Genomic DNA, 6,861 nt, shown 5'->3' with positions numbered 1-6,861 from the left:
AATCTGAGGTGCAGTTATTTGCCGATTTCTGAGACTGGTAACTCTAACAAACGTATCCTCTGCAGCAGAGGTAACTCTGGATCTTCCTTTCCTGTGGCGGTCCTCAAGAGAGACAGTTTCATCATAGCGCTTGATGGTCCCAAGCTCCAAGCTCCTGAGTGGCACAGTGGTCTAGGGCACTGCATCTCAGTGCTAGAGGCGTCATTACAGACCCTGGTTCGAGTACAGACTATATCACAACCGGCCGTGATAGGGCGGTGTACAATTGGCCCAGCATCGTCCGGGTTAGGATTTGGCCTGGGTAGGCTGTCATTGTAAATAAGAATTTGTTCTTGACTGACTTGATTTTTGCGACTGCACTTGAAGAAACTTACAAAGTTCTTGACATTTTCCGGATTGACTGACCTTCATGTCTTTAAGTAATGATGGACTGTCATTTCTCTTTGCTTATTTGAGCTGTACTTGCCATAATATGGACTTGGTATTTTACCAAATAGGGCTATCTTCTGTATACCAACCCTACCTTGTCACAACACAACTGATTGGCTCAAACACATTAAGAAGGAAAGACATTTCACAAATGAACTTTTAACAAGGCAGACCTGTTAATTGAAATGCATTCCAGGTGACTGCACCTCATGGAGCTGGTTGAGAGAATACCAAGAGTGTGCAAAGCTGTCATCAAGGCAAACTGTGGCTACTTTGAAGAATCTCAAATATAAAACTTATTTGGATTTGTTTAACACTTTTTTGGGTTACTACATGATTCCATATGTGTTATTTCAAAGTTTTGATGTCTTCACTATTATTCTGCAATGTAGAAAATAGTAAAAAATTAAGAAAAAGCCTTGAATGGGTAGGCGTGTCCAAACATTTTGACTGGTACTATATATAGTGTGTGTGTGTATATATATATAAAATGGTGTGTATAGGCAGTATGAACAGTATATGAATATAAAAGGTATGTACAGCAGTAGTTATATAGAATGAGCCTTGACAGGAATACAGTATACATATGAAGTGTGTAAAACATTATGTAAACATTTTTAAAGTGACCAGTGTTCAGTGACTATATACATAGGGCAGCAGTCTCTAAAGTGCAGGGTAGACAACCTGGTGGCTCTCAATTGAGTATCTGTAGAAGTTTGAAGGTCTTAAAGGCCAAGACAAATTCATTCAGCCTCCTGAGGTTGAAGAGGCTCTGTTTCACCACACTGTCTGTGTGAAGGGACCATTTCAGGTTGTCAGGGATGTGCATGCAATTCAACCTGAAGCTTATATGACAGCTGTCTCTCTAACGTCAGAATAACCCTGTTGGCACTGACAGCCCTTCCTCTCAGTCACTCTCTCTGTGACAACAGTAGACAAATCTATAAGCTATTCACCAATCAGAGATCAGTCTGAAATACGCTGATACTTCTGTCAGAGAGAGAGAGAGAGAGTGGGATAGATTGAGGCCGAGCGAGAGAGAGGGGGAGAGAGAGAGCTTGAGAGACAGAAAAAGAGCGAGAGACAGAATGACACAGAAAGAGAGAGGGGGGGTAGATTGAGACCAAGCGAGAGAGACAGACAGAGAGACAGAGAGAGAGGAATAAGGACACCATGGAGTGCAGGTGGGTGCTGGGTGTCCAGCAGTGAGCCAGGGGCTAGACGGTGACTGGCAGCTGTGTCTGGCTGGAGAGGGAGTCCCTGGTGCTGCTGACGCATTGCAGACGGATCACAGGCACACAGAGCAGGCTGACTGGACTGGCTGTCTGGTCAACTGGCTGTCTTGCTGACTGAGGGCTGGCTGGTCTACTGTATATCTGTCTGGGTGGCTGGCTGGCATGTTGGCTGTCTGGCTGGCTGGTCTAATGTTTACTGTATCTGTCTGTGGCTGACTGGCTGGCTGCCTGGTTTGCTATCTGGCTGGCTGATCTACTGTATATCTGTCTGGGTGGCCGACTGTCTGGCTGGCCTACTGTAAATCTTCATCATGAATCCACATCAACTTTATGATTGTACAAAACTGTGGAAATTATGTAAAACAAATAATATATATATACATCTTGTATCTGATTTTATATTTAAAAGGTATATTTTCATTGTGGTTCCTGAGGCAGATTCTTCTTCTGTGTTCCGTTTTTTGTTTAAACTGCAAAGACTGACATCCCACTTGATTTTGTGTATCTGTAATTTCAGATATGGAGTGTTTTGTTTTAAATTTAGCTGGTTTTAATGTTCCGAATCCTATTGTTTGTAATGTCTTGTTAATTGGTGTTGGACCCCAGGAAGATAAGCTAGCGTTATGGCATTAGCTAATGGGGATCCTAATAAAAATTACAAATCCCTCGTGTGTGAAATTATCTTTAGCTAATTAGCTGTGTTGTGTTTTGGTGTGTGTGTGCAGACCCTCTTAGCTGTGTGTCCACAATATAATCACCTCAGCCCCTTCTCATTGGCTCCTGCCCCTAGGCAGTGAGGCGTGATTGGCTCTTAGCCCCAGGCAGTTTCCTGCTTAACTAGAGCCAATCATGTGTCAAAATGTATGCTGCTACATATTAATGTGTTAGCTAGGGTATGTTCAGAAACAACTCTGGGCCCTGAGTGCTGAACTACAACAGTAGACTAGAGCATATATGAACTCACCACTGAAGTAAGAGTGATACACAGAGGCTCACATCATGTTGACTATTTTACGGTCTATCTGGTCATGCTATTGATGCTCAATACTCCTAGATCACATACTCACATAGCTCCAATACTCGTTAATGTCATGGTGTAACGGCAGATTTCTTCGTCTGAAGAGGTGTAGCAAGGATCGGATAAATGCGCAGCGTGGTAAGTGTCCATGTTTTAATAGAAAAGACTGAACACTATGAAGTACAAAAACAATAAAGTCAATATAAACAAACCGAAGCAGTTCCGTGTGGCACTGACACAGGAAACAAACACCCACAAACCAACAGTGAAACCCAGGCTACCTAAGTATGATTCTCAATCAGAGACAACTAACGACACCTGCCTCTGATTGAGAACCATACTAGGCCGAAACAGAAACCAAACATAGAAAAACAAACAGACTGCCCACCCCAACTCACGCCATGACCATACTAAATAAAGACAAAACAAAGGAAATAAAGTTCAGAACGTGACAGTACCCCCCCAAAGGTGCGGACTCCGGCCGCAAAACCTGAACCTATAGGGGAGGGTCTGGGTGGGGGTCTGTCCGCTGTGGCGGCTCTGGCGTGGGACGTGGACCCCACTTCACCACAGTTTTTGTCCGCCTCCTCAACCGTCCCCGTGGCCTCTTATGAGCGGCGACCCTCGCCGCTGACCTCCGACTGGGGACCCTAGCCATGGGTCCCAAATGGACAGGAGATTTCGGCAGCGCCGGACAGGCAGGAGACTCCGGCAGCTCCGGAGTTAAGGGCGATTCTGGCATCGCCTGGCTGACTGGCGGCTCCTGGCTGGCTGACGGCTCTGGGGACTCCTGGCTGGCTGGCGGCTCTGGCGGCTCCTGGCTGGCTGGTGGCTCCTGGCTGGCTGATGGCTCTGGCGGCTCCTGGCTGGCGGGAGACTCTGGCGACTCAGGACAGACGGGAGACTCCGGCGGCTCAGGACAGACGGGAGACCCTGGCGGCTCAGGACAGACGGGAGACCCTGGCGGCTCAGGACAGACGGGAGACTCTGGCGGCGCTGGGCAGGAGGGAGGCTCTGGCGGCGCTGGACAGGCGGGAGCACCTGTAGGGAGAAGACGGAGAGAGAGCCTGGTGCGGGGGGCTGCCACCGGAGGGCTGGTGCGTGGAGGTGGCACTGGATAGACCGGACCGTGCAGGAGCACTGGAGCTCTTGAGCACCGAGCCTGCCCAACCTTACCTGGTTGAATGCTCCCCGTAGCCCGACCAGTGCGGCGAGGTGGAATAGGCCGCACTGGGCTGTGCTGGCGAACCAGGGACACCATGCGTAAGGCTGGTGCCATGTATGCCAGCCCGAGGAGACGCACTGGAGACCAGACGCGTAAACCTGGCTTCATGGCACCTGGCTCAATGCCCACTCTAGCCGGGCCGATACGAGGAGCTGGAATGTACCGCACCGGGCTATGCACACGCACTGGGGAAACTGTGCACTCCACCGCATAACACGGTGCCTGCCCGGTCCCTCTCTCTCTCCGGTAAGCACAGGAAATTGGCACTGGTCTCCTACCTGGCTTCGCCACACCCCCTGTGTTCCCCCCCCCAATACATTTTTGGGGCTTCCAACCGCGCCGCCGTGCTGCCTCCCCATACCAGCGCCTCTCTGCCTTCGCTGCCTCCAGCTCTGCTTTGGGGCGGCGATATTCCCCTGGCTGTGCCCAGGGTCCTCTCCCGTCTAGAATTTCCTCCCTAGTCCACGAGTCTTGTGTTCGCTGCTGCTGCTGCCGCCCGTTACCACGCCGCTTGGTCCTCTGTTGGTGGGTGTTTCGGTAACGGCAGATTTCCTCCTCTTCGTCTGAAGAGGTGTAGCAAGGATCGGATAAATACGCAGCGTGGTAAGTGTCCATGTTTTAATAGAAAAGACTGAACACTATGAAATACAAAAACAATAAAGTGAATATAAACAAACCGAAACAGTCCCGTGTGGCACTGACACAGGAAACAAACACCCACAAACCAACAGTGAAACCCAGGCTACCTAAGTATGATTCTCAATCAGAGACAACTAACGACACCTGCCTCTGATTGAGAACCATACTAGGCCGAAACAGAAACCAAACATAGAAAAACAAACAGATTGCCCACCCCAACTCACGTCCTGACCATACTAAATAAAGACAAAACAAAGGAAATAAAGGTCAGAACGTGACACATGGTGATTGGGCTTTCAGGATAACATATAGGAATCTGAATGTGTGTAGAGAGTCTAAATGTTCACAGATAGTTATAATGATGAAAAAACTCAGTAGTGGAAAAAGTATGCTATGGTCATACTTGAGTAAAACTAAAGATACCTTAATATAAAATTACTCAAGTAAAAGTGAAAGTCACCAAGTAAAACACTACTTGAGTAAAAGTATGTAAGTATCTGGTTTAAATGTACTTAAGTACAGTGGTGGAAAAATAACTAATTTGTCATACTTAAGTAAAAAGTTAAAGTAGATGCTATACATCACATTCATTTTATAAAGCAAACCAGACATCACAGTTTTCTTTTTTCTTTCCTTTTTTTTATACAAACAGATGGGCACACTTCAAAACAGACATTTATAAATGCACTATTTGTGTATAGTGAGTCCGACAGATCTGAGGCAGTAGGGATGACAATGGGTTATATTGGTAGGTGTGTGAATTGGACCATATTTCTGTCCTCCCTGAGCATTCTAAATGTAAGGGAGGGAACGTTATTTATAATAATGGTTACATGGAGATAATCTGACTTCTGAAATGAAAATGGATGGCTCTCCCTTCAGCAAAATATATTTGACCTAAATTCTCCCTGAATGCTTGAAATAAAAAGTGACCCTCCCCTATACCCAAAATAAGAATTAAACAATGTGGACAGCAGAGAACATGTCTACCTTTTGCCCTCACTTCATGGACAGACCAGAGCCTTAGATCAGTTTTCGTCTTGTAAGTATTAAATTGCCATGAAGAGGTTTTTATAGCGTATAAGGCTGCGGGCCAGAAGTTGTGGGTTTGCAGACATCCATGGACAAGAGTAGAGGTGGAAAGATCTCCTTTATAGTAAAAGCATTGCATGAATCTATCATCGTATTTGCAGGTCCATGAAATAAATACATTTTATAAACAGTTCATGCAATTCTACATAATTTGACATGTTAGCAGTCTTTTTTTAATGCCACACAAATTACCAAAATTATAGGCTAACAATGGACAGAGGTAGACCTATGTGTTCATCTGACAGGCTAATAATGGACAGAGAGATAGGCCTATGTGTTCATCTGACAGGCTAATCATGGACAGAGAGATAGGCCTATGTTTTCATCTGACAGGCTAATCATGGACAGAGGTAGGCCTATGTTTTCATCTGACAGGCTAATAATGGACAGAGGGAGGCCTATGTGTTCATCTGACAGGCTAATCATGGACAGAGAGATAGGCCTATGTTTTCATCTGACAGGCTAATCATGGACAGAGGTAGGCCTATGTTTTCATCTGACAGGCTAATAATGGACAGAGGGAGGCCTATGTGTTCATCTGACAGGCTAATCATGGACAGAGAGATAGGCCTATGTGTTCATCTGACAGGCTAATAATGGACAGAGCGATAGGCCTATGTGTTTATCTTATCATATTCCTCCAATGCCAAATCATGTTAGTCTTGTTTGCAACAAAACTGGCCCTGTATGCAAATAATTAAATCTGAGACTTCATTTGGAATCTGAGCATGGTATTTTCAAGTTAGCCCTACCTTTCACAACACAAGTGCTAACCTAAAAGCTGCCTGGGTTTAAACATCTTCTATTGTACAGAAAGTGAATAGCTTAAACAATTGATAGTGACAGAATTAGATTACTTCCCAAGCAAAGTCCATTTTTTTGTCTCCTTGGCTACAGCAGGTTGTAGCTCAGCCTCTGAATGTCAAAGAATTGAAACAATGATATTGCCACGTCTTTCTCTGCTATTTTACAGCTTGTTTCTAGTATCGCAGACAAAAGCATTGTTATAGAGTACTTGATATAATCGGATCAGTTTATATAAACTATATATATATATTACTATGTCATACCCTCTCATACCCCCCCAATTCCAGTCTCTTCACTGACATGAAGGTTGGCTGTTTTTAAAGAGTGCATGGTGGGTGGAGGAATTGACCGACAAAATCTATGGATATAGGAGCCTATAGCCTCATTTCATCTGTCAAACCGATAGGCCTACCTAT

The sequence above is a fragment of the Oncorhynchus mykiss genome, chromosome 5, assembly GCF_013265735.2.
Source record: "Oncorhynchus mykiss isolate Arlee chromosome 5, USDA_OmykA_1.1, whole genome shotgun sequence".
Taxonomy (NCBI): domain Eukaryota; kingdom Metazoa; phylum Chordata; class Actinopteri; order Salmoniformes; family Salmonidae; genus Oncorhynchus; species Oncorhynchus mykiss.
This window is presented reverse-complemented; position numbering follows the sequence as displayed.